The 12,148-nt window shown below is 46.2% G+C and overlaps 1 non-coding gene across 1 annotated transcript; it reads right to left on the bottom strand.

Annotated features, from left to right (window-relative positions):
- Positions 1-3,940: 3,940 nt before the first annotated feature.
- LOC118721810 lies at positions 3,941-4,130 on the bottom strand. Its single transcript, XR_004988833.1, has one exon. It is a non-coding gene; the product is annotated as a U2 spliceosomal RNA (small nuclear RNA).
- Between the last annotated feature and the right edge of the window lie 8,018 nt (positions 4,131-12,148).

The following is a 12,148-nucleotide window of genomic DNA, read 5'->3' as shown; positions in this document are numbered from 1 at the left end:
GGACTCCCCATAGGGCAACTGGGCGTGTTTCCTAGAGCTGTCTTCCCATGTCTGGCTGGTCGCAGGACTCACCCGAATTTTTAAAAATGCAGACACTTGGTCCCACCTAGACCTGCTGAATCAGTCTCTAAAGGTGGTTACCAGGATTCTGAATTTATGAGCCCCTCGGGCAAGCCTGATGATCAGTCATTTCTGCCTGTGAGAACCTTACACCTGAACTTGAAGCACATAGTCAAGTGATTTAAAGCCCTCAATGGAATCAAACTGACTAACCTAATTAATTGTGGTCAAGACGTGACAACTTGCTAGCTATCCCCCTTCAGCACGAATCTCTCCCTCTGAGCCTAGTACATCATTTGTGAAATCCGCAAATGGCACACTATCTAGCACAATCCCTGGCAGAAATAAGCCCCTAACAATCGAAAGCGATTGCCATGTTGCAAGAAGGACAGGAGGAGCCTAAACCTCGGAGGACTGACATCTGAGACGCTTGAGGATGGCTCCCTGCCCCTCCAGCCGGATCAGTTGGGGACAGATAACTGGGTGCTGGGAGGATGTGAGGACTTACATTTCGTGCAGCCTTGCCCAGAGCCCCAGGGGTGAGGTGCACTGCAGCAATGAGCTCTGGGAACTCACTGGTCTTCGCTTGTGTTTCTCTCATGATGTGATGTGGCAAGATCTTGAATATCTCTGTGTTCCAATATCCTCTTTGCAAAATGGAGATAATGATGTCCTTACAATATCACAGAGAGGCTGGGAAAATCAAAACAGATCAAAGCACAGTCTACCCTGCTCAAGCTATAGTCGCCAAATGCTTTCAATGGTCAGGTGTCATGCTAAGAGGCCCCTGGGCACTACCTCACTGGACCCTCCGAATGGCCAGAGGAGAAGGGGTGGGGGAGGATGAAGAGGGTAAAGGGGGTCAAAGAGGTGAGAAGAAGACTAGAGCGGTGAGCGCACAATAGATGATACCAGTACATATGTCCTATTATCAAGTTGTACTCCTTAAATTTCTATCATGCCATTAACCACTGCTACCCCAAGATATCTAATAAATGTTTTAAAATGCAAACTCAGGTAAATATAAAAAAATAAAAATGTAAAATACTGTTTCATATACTGTCAAACAAGGTATGTCTCTCCTAAAACATTCAAAAGCATCTACTACAATTAAAAGGAAAACATATATGGGAAGTTTTATTTTATACCCATCTTATAGTTAGGAACGTGAGGCTTGGAGAAGGGGAGGAACTCAAAGTCCCCAGGCATGTAGGATCGGGAGTATAAGGCCTTAATAACCATGACACGGCATGTCCCAATAGTCCGCTAGCGTTTCAAGAACCTTCTCCTGTCTTATCCAACTCCATCCTCTTGTTGGCCAGGAAAACGCAATATCCTTTTCTTCACGTCTGAGTGCCATATTTGAGCCCAGTCTTGGCCTCAGAGGCCCGAGTCTTCCCACTATCCCGCTCTCTCCCGGGGCAGGGCTCCCGCAAAAGGAGGCCCAGCACACGAAGGGCAACTTGCTGAGTAAGACTGCGCTTTACAGGACACATTGCTCATTAAGTCCAACCTTCTCAAGTTTAGGGTTCTCTGTTTTTTCTAAGCAGCCAGCTCTACATAGGAAAACCCGGCCCCTAACAATCCACAGCGACAAGATGGGCAGAGAGTGGCACGCGCACGTTAGAAAAGGTTTTGCTTTCGCATTCTTTTAAATCTGTTCTAAATTTGTTTCTTCTTCTTTCTTTAAATATTAGACAAAGTGACTGGGGTAGGGAGAAGGAAACGTTTACATGTTAAAAGAAAACAACCCAGAATGCGTCTTAAGTAATGAGAGTCGCTAGACACAGGCCCGCATTTACCCACAGAAACCGCATTACCGGCACGGTTTCGGGAACACGGGTATCGCACAGGGAAAGGTGCACCGGGAGCTTCTTGATGTTGGATCGGAGGCTACGACTCAGACTCAAAGGGCTGGCTGGGTGCCTAGTCAGAGAAAAAACAGCAGGAGACGTGAGTCCGTGGGTCCCCCTCTCGTGCCGAATGCCGCCTTCGGAGCCCCAGTTTGGCTCTCCTGGCCCAGAGCTTTGTTTCCCAGGCACCTGAAAACCTGCCAAACCCATCACTCATGATGAGCGGGTGAGCCGAGGAGCCCCCGATTTATGTCAAACCATCCTGGGGGCAGAGCTGCCTTGCGAAGAAAGGACTGTCAGAACTGATCAAGGAATAAACCAAGTGGCTGACCAGGGGGACAGCTCACTGTCTTCACTTTTAGGGATTCTGTAATGAGAGAAATCACGAAGACTCACTCCGAGGCATGACGGTGTTGGCACAGAACCCCCAGGTTATACTTTTCTTGGAGCTAGGGAGGGGAGGAAACGGAAGGGCGTCAGGCGAGGGATTGCTGAGAGGCGGTTCCAAGGGAAGATGCATTCACCCAGCTCGGCAGAGGGGGTTTCAGATGCTGCTCAGGGACGTTCTGAACTGGGGAGGCCCTGAGAGGCCCTGATCTGCAAAGGGAAGGGCTGGGCATGCTGCACAGACACGCATTTTGTCAGCTTCCTCTGCGGCTGGGCTCACAATGCCTGTGTACATAACTCAGCTAGGGAGGATGGCGGAGCAGAGCGCTGGCAGTTACTGTGCTATGAAATATGCATTAATTGCATTAAACATTCAGTCCGAAACTCAGCAGCGAGGCCCTCTTTGTCAGTTTTTATAGTGCACAGACAGGGAAGCCAGGATGCTGATGGCAATGGCCTTCTGTGTAGACCCCAATGCTGGAACGCCCCTGACTTCTGCTCAGATGTTCCAGGCGTGGCCTGTGGCTCCCCGCTCAGCTGATGGGCCAGGGTCACTCCCTAGGGGGTCTCCACCTCTGTCCTGCTCCCCAGATGCCACAGAGTGTGTCTTGAATCTAGGCCCAGGTCACAGGGGAACCAGGTGTGAAGGTGGAGGGCTCAGTAGAGTTTGTGCCCACCAGCGACTTCTCTCTAACAAGGAAATGTGCTTCTCACTTGGATTTGGTTATTAATTCAAAGTGTGTTTTATAAGGGGAAGAAACCATGTCAAAGGAGAAAAGGAGAGGGAGATGGGGGAGGGAGAGAGACATGCTAGAGGAGTTAAACTTAGGGTTCAAAGTACGTTTGGTTTTTCAACTTACACAAAAGGAAGAGCAAGTGTCTCACCCAGACATTCAAGGCCCTCTTTAACACATTAAGCACCCAGTCCCTGGGGACTGACACTATAGTTTCTGTCCAGAAGACAAAACAGGCTGGGTGCTTCATGTGTTAACAAGTGGCAATCTAACCTTCCTAGCCTTACAGTCCACGGTTTCCCTACTCCTAAGCCATACTCTTGCCAAACTGGGCGACATAGTCCCCAAATTTGCTTTTCTGTCTTCCTGCCTTGACCACACTGTTCTATCAAGTGAGCATCATCCCCATTTGCCCAGGAAGGCCCATGTCCCAGGTCATCCTATGGTTCCCTCTGCCTGGAATTGATGGCCTCCCTCCCCATTTTTGCCTGGATAAAGCCTTCAAAGTCATGTCAACTACCACAATCGATTACACAGTTTTTGACATTGATCTCTCTCCCTCCAGAAACCTCTAACATACTCCACGGTTGTTTCTCCCTCTGTCACTCATTCACCAACATTTACAGAGAGCCCCTCAGTGCCATGTCCTCCGCCAGGCACCTGGCCCACAAGGTCTGGAGGGGAAACAAATAATTCAGCCCTTTTAACACAATGGGATAAATCTTTAAGATGCGCAAGGTCTAAGGATTAAAAAGAGAGAAATCGACCAAGAGTCATCAGAGATTTAGAACAAGGGAGATTGCTGAAAGTTCTGAATATTCTGCAGATTTCACCTCCAGGACAGTAATTCCTGGTAGATATAAGGTCTTTGTTACTGACATCTCCTCATTGGAATTTTTTTTTTTTTTTTTGTACACCATTCCTAGAGGTACTGCAGTACCGGGTCGATGTGTGTAGTAGGCAGAGCAAGCTCCTATCCCATCTCCCTACTCTAGAAATACATTTAATATAATGTCCTCAGATAGAGGACATATCAGATATTAACTGATAAGAACAGATACTATACTTGATCTGAGCCAAAAGGCCGAGAAGCAATGGAATTCTTTTTTTGTTAATATATTTTTTAATTGATTTCAGAGAGGAAGGAAGAGAGAGAGAGGGAGAGAGGGAGAGAGATACATCAATGATGAGAGAAACATCACTGACCAGCTGCCTCCTGCATGAGCTCCCAACCTGGACAAGTGCCCTGACTGGGAATCAAACATGACCTCCTGGTTTATGGGTCAATGCTCAACCTCTGAGCCACAACAGCTAGGCCTCACTGGAGTTCTTGATACAGTAAGTAGAAATTCTGTTGTGTTTATACATTTTGTCTTTATGGGGGAAATAATAACATATGGTCATTTTGGGAAATTTAAGCTATATATCTGTTTGTGTGTGTGTTTTGGGGAAGGGGGATAAATCTATACCATCATCCAGTGATAACCACTGTTCACATTTTGGAATATAATCCTCCAGACATTATATAGAAATGAAGATATATACTTTAAAACAAAATTGGATTTTACCATACCTATTGTTTTATAATCTAATTTTAACAACAGACTACTTCTCCGTATGTTTGTGTATATGCATAACACACCTGCCCCATCATTTCTAGGAACAGGGTATGTTTTATTGTGTGGGTGTGCCTTTATTTATTTAACTAATCCCCTATTATTGGGCAATAAGATGATTTTTATCTTCTTAAGCAATAGTTTGACAAATCTCCTTAAATATACTACATAATTTCAAGTTACCCAGTATTATCTGAGAGCTAAAACCTTCCCAATGGAATGACTAGGACAAAAGATGAACTTACTCTAAGGTGTTCGATACATATTGATGTTTCCTCCTCTACTTTTTCTTTTTTTATAAAAGTTTGTATGTTTTCTTTCTGTATCGTTTGCCAGCCAACCTATATTTTGTCAAGTTACAAATATCCGGGGTCCCCAAAGAACATCTCTCCAAGCAAACGCCACCTTCCATGATCACCAAATACACAAAAGCAGGAGAAATAAATCCAGAAGTGGCGGAAACTAAGGAGAAACCCAAACTAGCCTACTCTCGCGGCAAAGCAGTTAAGCTGTCTCCGTGAGCTCCCGCTACCAGAGTTACTGCCGCTCGTTCAGAAGGGCACCCGGCGACAGCTGTTCACCTGGCCACGCACGTTCTCCAGAGCAAGATCCCCATATGTCGCAGGGAGAGGCACGTGAGCTGGGTCTTAGGGAGAAAACATCCTTGTTTCCTGCTTCCGTGTGACGACACCTCAGTCAGTGAGATGGGAAGAAAAAAGGAGAAACTTGTCACCCTCTCTGTTTTATAGGGTTCAAAGGGCTCTCCCGACTCCCATTTCATCTGGAGGTGGGCAAACAGAGCAGGTGTGTACTGCTGGGCTGGCCCAGAGCCCACGAGCAGCCAGTGACAGAACAGGGCCTGGAATCAAGGGCTTCTCAGAGGGTCTTATCACTGTAAATATTGGGTAAGATGTAAAAGATAAAGGAGGTTCTGTGAAGCTACAGCAGAGAGAAAAATGGGAGGGACTAGAATCTGCCTGAAATGTCTGCCAATTTTCATATGTCATTAGGATATGTCTGGGGTTTTCCTATTTCCCAAGATCTATCTGCATAGATGGGTTACTTACGTTTTTTGTTTTTGTTTTTGTTTTTTAGCATTGGGGGAGGTGATGGGCCATGGCCACAAGAGGATGTGGGTATGGAAGTTGTGGAATTCTGGTGGTCTAAGGACTATAAGAAAATGACTGGCAATGTACTCAGCACAACCTAGTGCCTCTAGGTAAGTCTCAGTTTGGCCATCTGAAAAATGGGGATCCACATGGACTTCTCGGGGTTGTTGTGAGCATGAACACTCTTTGTTTGATAAGCAGCCAACAACACGGGTCCTGCACTGGTCTATCCTTTGTGACCAGCCAGTTTCGTCTCTGCTCCTTGACTCAGTTCTCAGAGCAAGAGTTTGGTGCTGCCGTCCTTCCGTGCCATTGCAGAGGGGTGCCAGGGACAGCAGTCCTCATGGGCGCACAAAAAATATGTGCAAAATGCCTGCTATCTTACAAAATGGCACCATAGCATCATCTATTTTATATTATCACACATAATGTTTAATAGATTTTAACTAACTTATATGTAACTAGAGGTCCAGTGCACAAAATTCCTGCATGGGGGGTGAGGGAGGTGTCCCTCGGTGTAGCCTGCATCCTCTCCAATCTGGGACCCCTTGAGGGATGTCTGACTCTCCATTTAGGGATCGGGCCTAAACAGGCAGTCGGACATCACTCTCACAACCCAAGACTGATGGCTCCCAACCACTCGCCTGCCTGCCAGCCTGATCACCCTCTAACCACTCCCCTGCCAGCCTGATCAACACCTAACTGCTCCTCTGCTGGCCTGATTGCCCATAACTACCTTCCCCTGCCAGCCTGGTCACCCCTAACTGCCCTCCCCTGCATGCCTGGATCCCCCCAACTGCCCTTCCTTACAGGCCTAGTTCCTCCAAACTGCCCTCCCCTGCTGGCCATCTTGTGGTGGTCATCTTGTGTCTACATGGGGGTGGCCATCTTGTGTGTTGGAGAGATGGTCAATTTGCATATTACCTCTTTATTCTATAGGATATATGGATAAGTTTTTATATAAATGGGTTTGTAACATATATTTTTCTTTAACTATTTAACAATATAACTTAGATGTCTTTTCATGCTACATGATTATTTCATTGAATGGACTGAAATAACATAAGTTTACTGAACTCTTGTATTGATAGCTTGTTGGACATTTGAAATCTGTGACTATTACAAACAATAATACAAATGCTTCTTTAGAGTTAAACCTGTAAGTAAAAATATAATGTCAGAACTCATGTATCTTTCACATTTTGATATACATGATTGACCTTCAAAGGGCTATTTCAAAATATCCTCCTAAGCATGCGACTATCCCTATTTGGTCTAAAATATGCTACTCCTGTGTGTCATTCATTTGTAATTTTGACAACTTGCAGAAAAATTGTATCTGTTGCCATTTAAATTTATTTTTTAAAGAGTAAAGGTGAACCTTTTACTGGCAATTTGTTCTCTTTTTGTGTGAATCACCTATTCACAACTGTTATCAATTTTCCTATTGTTTTTTTAGTGACTTATTTGAATGCATTATATATTAAATATAGTAATTCTTTTATCTAAAAGTTTCAGGTACTTTTGTTAAAATTTTAATCCTTTTTTATTTTGACATAGATAAGTGTGTGTATGGGTTGTTGGTTTGGGGGAAATACTAATAGATAGTCGTTTTGGAAAATTTAAGCTGTATATCTATTTGTATATGTGTTGGGAGGAGGGTATTCTACACCATCATCCAGTGATAACCCACTGTTCATATTTCAAAATATAATCTTCCAGACTTCATATAGAACTAAAGATACAGATTTTAAAACAAAATGAGATTTTAGCACACCTATTGTTTTATAACCCAGTGTAGGTCTATACTGCCCTGCACACATCTCCTTGCCTGAAGAAGGTCAGTATTAAATAGCAAATACAAACACCACTCAAGTGGAAACAGAGGAAGGAGAGAGGAGGCCTCTGAAGGAAGAAAAAGCTTTTATTTTAGTGCGCATTTCACAGCATTCTTTTCCTGCCTTTAAACAAGGGACCCTCCTCAATGCATCTTGCCAGGAACCTAGCAAATTATGTAGCGGGTCCTGCCTGTACATCAGCCACAGAGCCATTCGCAGGACAGAGAGGACAGATGCAGAGAGAGAAGCTGTCTCTGGCGAGAGGAAGAGCTACCCCGGGAATCTGTTCAGTCCTCCAGTCCAGCCCAGAGACTTAGCGTCAACCTGTCTCAGCGGGGGTCTCCGCATCTTGCAACCAAATGAACCCGATTAAATGATTACAGCAGACACTATCGGAAAGAAAGTGCTAGAGAGGACAGAGATCATAGGTCACAGTCCTTGCCTCAAGGGCAATGCAGTATAATAATATAATAATCGTCCGAACAATAAGAGCTCACCCCAAGGGCTCTGCCACTAGACTCATCGCTATCACATTTAGTCCCCACAGCATCCCCCCAGGAGGGAACTATTCCTCCCCAGATGGGGCCGCAGAGGCTGGCACAGTGCAGGCGGCAGAGCCAGGACCTGCCTTGCAGCCTGTGAGAAATCTCAGAGCCCAAAGCACTCAATATTACTGAGGGGAAGCAGGTAGGGAAACCAGGGAATGCTTCCGGGAGGCAGTGGCCAGCAACTGCTGGGTGAAAGCTTGCTGAACAAACACACCTGAATACACGACTAAATGAATGAATAAAAGTGAGTTGGATTTACCGGAAAGATTTTGGGGAGGCAAAACTTGTGGCAGAGCATGAATGAGAGGGCCGTGCGGGAAAAGGTGGAGTGAGCTCGGCTGAGGGAGGCTGGCCGCTTGGGTGGCAGTGGAGGCGGGGAACAGAAGGCAGGCTAGAGACCCGATGGTGAGCCCCAGGCTGAGGGTTTCACGGGGCATTTGGAAGGTAATTGTGAGCCAGTGGACCTTCTACACAGAAGAGATGTGATCGAAGTCATGCTTTAGAAAAGCGAATTTGTTGATCCCCTGTGTGGGTGCATGTGAAAGACAACCGAAGGATGTTCCTCTTATAGATGGATGTTTCTCTCTCTAAATAAAATATGATTAAAAAATAATAATAATAAAATAAAAAGATGGCTTTAAAAAATAAATAAGTAGATTCTTCTTGTTTCCTGAAAGGGGGTATTTTCCATACTAACTGGCCCACCCGGGGGCTGGAGTTACCCTGGGCTCACAGAAGTAAGAAAAGCGCGTTAGGTACCCGCCTGGGTGTCAGACACTCCCTGGTGCAGCCTGACCTTTCCCCCCAGCTCTGCACAGCGTCCCCACGGGGTTACTTATCACCGGGAGCCGCTAGCCATCTGAAAGGCAAGGTCAGAGCCTCTGTGTAAGGTCTGCTCGCACTCTGAAAAGGGCCACCGGAGGCCTGACAAGGAGGCTCGCCCCGCCGTTCCACCTCGCCGGCTCCCAGACTGCCCAGGCCCGCGGCCCAGCCGATGGATGGCTTATAATTTCCCTCCACCTGGGCCTCCTCGGACATGGCCCCTGCTCCCCGCTGTGACATGGGCAGGCTCGCCTGGCTGCACGCACCAGTAACCAGGCGGGTCCCTCTAGTTACAGACTTGTTTGTCGTTTCAAACAGGCTGCAGGTCTGGGAAAGGTCTCCCCACTTGCTAGGGCAGAACGAAGGGGGCGCTCTGAGCTCTTGGAGGGGGTTCAGCCATAGATAAAGAATTTCCTTAACATGAAAATTGTTCCAGGCTGAAACGGACAACTACAGAAGGCTGTGAGAACGTCTGTCCCCAACGTTCAAAACACAGAATGGACCCTCCCTGCTCTGGGCTGGTCTCTAAAGGACAATGGCCTGGAAGTGGCCGCGGGACTCGGAGACTGCCAATTCCCACATCAGGGTAAATATGCCATGTGACTGAATCCATGAGAATGATTCTTCCCAGCCCTCAGATACACCCTGCTGCATCCCTGCACTGCCCTACTGTGTGCACAGAGGAGAACGGTGCGGGTTTCCCCGCTGCTGCAGGCACAGCTTTGTGATAAGGCTGGGGTGCAAATACAGTCAGAGGACGTGACTTGAACTCTGTGCTTTCATTACAGTCACTATTCCAGCCTCTGCACATTTCCCTTACTTATATAGGCACGGCTTCCCAAGTGCCTTAAAAGGAGCCCCCTAGAACCTCCCACAGTCTTTGCCAGTGAGCTCTGCACGCAGTAGGTACTCAGTAAATGTACGCAAAATTAAACCGGGCCAGCGAGCCATCACTGACTTTGTCTTTTCCAAATGGACCTTATTTTTCTAAATGAAAACACTGGGCCTTCCACTGGGGATGTAGCACATCACAGTGGCCCCTTTGGCACAATCAGAGATCTTCAGGCGAGGGTGGGCGGAGTTTGAAATGTGCTCACAGGCACCCAAATACCCTGGGGCTCCTGAACATGACATTCTCCACATTCTCTAGAGAGACTGGCTTACTCCTAAATTTCAGTCCCTTCCCTCTCTTCCTCACTCCGACTAAATGAATGATCTTAACATGTCCCTTGCACACCCAACCATTTCTAAGTAAGCTCTCCCCCTGAAGACAGTGTAGCATTAGGGCTCCTGTCGTCGGGGCTGGTGTGCCCACACCTAATATTAAACCAACATCCCAATGTCCCAGGGAGCACTCGGGGCCACCACACCTGGGAGAGCGTGTTCCCCCAGCCAAGACACACACCCGCTGTGGGTATAAAGTGGATTTCCCAGGTGAAATTGGCCCAGACACCCCACCTTAAATGGACTCTTTTGCAGCTTAACCTTAATAAGCTAGATGCTTAATTGCTGGGTGCACTATCAGGTGTAAACAAGACGTGGTGAGATAAGTTGCACAGAGCTATATATACTACTTCCCTTTTCCCTATCAACTTTTGCTGTTGTTGAAACTTGATTAAACCAAAGGCACCCAAAGGTATTTATTTCTGAGTTTCTGCTGTGAGAACTAGGCTTTTACAGGTACATTTGTACCTTCAGCATATTTGCATATAATTATTGTTTTGGGAGAATAAAGGTTAAGAGAACTGCATTGTTACAAATCGAAACTTGAATATTTATCCCAGCAAGCAGTCAAAAAACCCTGAATGGAACAGACGTTTTTAAATCAATAAACTCATTCCTATTTGAATTTAAAGAATGTAGCAATCTTCATTAATGATACAGTTGTACCTGATGGTAATGAATTTCTTTCTGAGAAACTATTCTTTGGCACCTGGCAGTCATAGAGCACAGTACGAGAAGGAGGAATCAATCATCGGTTTCTCGAATCTATATTTTATACTAGAGGCCCGGTGCACAAAATACGTGCACAGGTAGGGTCCCTAGGCCTGGCCGGCGATCAGGGCCAACAGGGCCTTCCGGCTGCCAGCTGGGGCCTTCCTTCCGGCTTCCAACCGAGGCTTCCCTTCCCCAGCTGCCAGCAGCCCCCTGGTAGTCAGCACACGCATGTCATAACAAGAAATCAAACTCCTGATCAAACTTCTGAGGGGACACTTTGCATATTAGCCATATATAGATATATAGATATATAGATATATAGATATATAGATATATATATAGATAGATAGATATATAGATATATAGATAGATAGATAGATAGATATATAGATAGATAGATATACATATACATACACACAACACACACACACACACACACACACACACACACACATATATATATATATAATTAAAAAGGAAGGAGTACTTGGGAAAGCATATCAGAATCACAAAGGTCGGAGGAGGATTCAAATGATACAGATTCCCTCTCCTACCCCACCGGCCTGCCTCTCAATAAGAATATCAGAAAAGGAGCATCTATGACTAATCCATGTTTGTTCTCAAGTGCAGAGCTGAGAACCACGGTCAAGGTTAAATTCAGTGAATAGCAGTGATGGGAAGAGTGACAGGGAATGAGAAAATCTTAGCAGACAGTTCCCTCAGCTTCCTCGGACAAGAACCACTCACCATCCCCTTTTATAACTCTGAGCTAATTACCTTTGACATTTTCGGTTCTCCTATTTAGGTAATCCAGAATAACGTCCAATTTCTTTTATTGCTCCACATCCTGGTGCCAAAGGCATTACAATTTTATCTGCACTCAGATTCTCCCTCTCAAGTCTACTGCCTGTGAGGGGAGGCTCTGTCCTTCCTCTAACTTTCCTGTCCCGAGTCTCATTCCCCTACTTGTCACTACACTGAAATGTATCGTCAAATTACCTGCTTTTCCTGGGGGTCACTTCCAGTTTTATTGTCCTTACTGCCCACCCTTGTTCCTTCCTTGGACACCTCAGGGCTCTTCAGCTCCCACGGGCATCCCTCACTCTATGTGGTGAAGTGGGGGTGTGCTCAGCTCTACATCGCTACTCCTACCCTGGGGGCCAAACACTCACCCCACCCTGGATGGAAGGATCAACCGCACAGTCGGTTCTCCAGCCTCATCCACAAGCAGATCCTGAGTGTT

Source organism: Pipistrellus kuhlii, unplaced genomic scaffold (assembly GCF_014108245.1).
Source record: "Pipistrellus kuhlii isolate mPipKuh1 unplaced genomic scaffold, mPipKuh1.p scaffold_m20_p_18, whole genome shotgun sequence".
NCBI classification, from domain to species: Eukaryota; Metazoa; Chordata; class Mammalia; order Chiroptera; family Vespertilionidae; genus Pipistrellus; species Pipistrellus kuhlii.
This window is presented reverse-complemented; position numbering and strand designations above follow the sequence as displayed.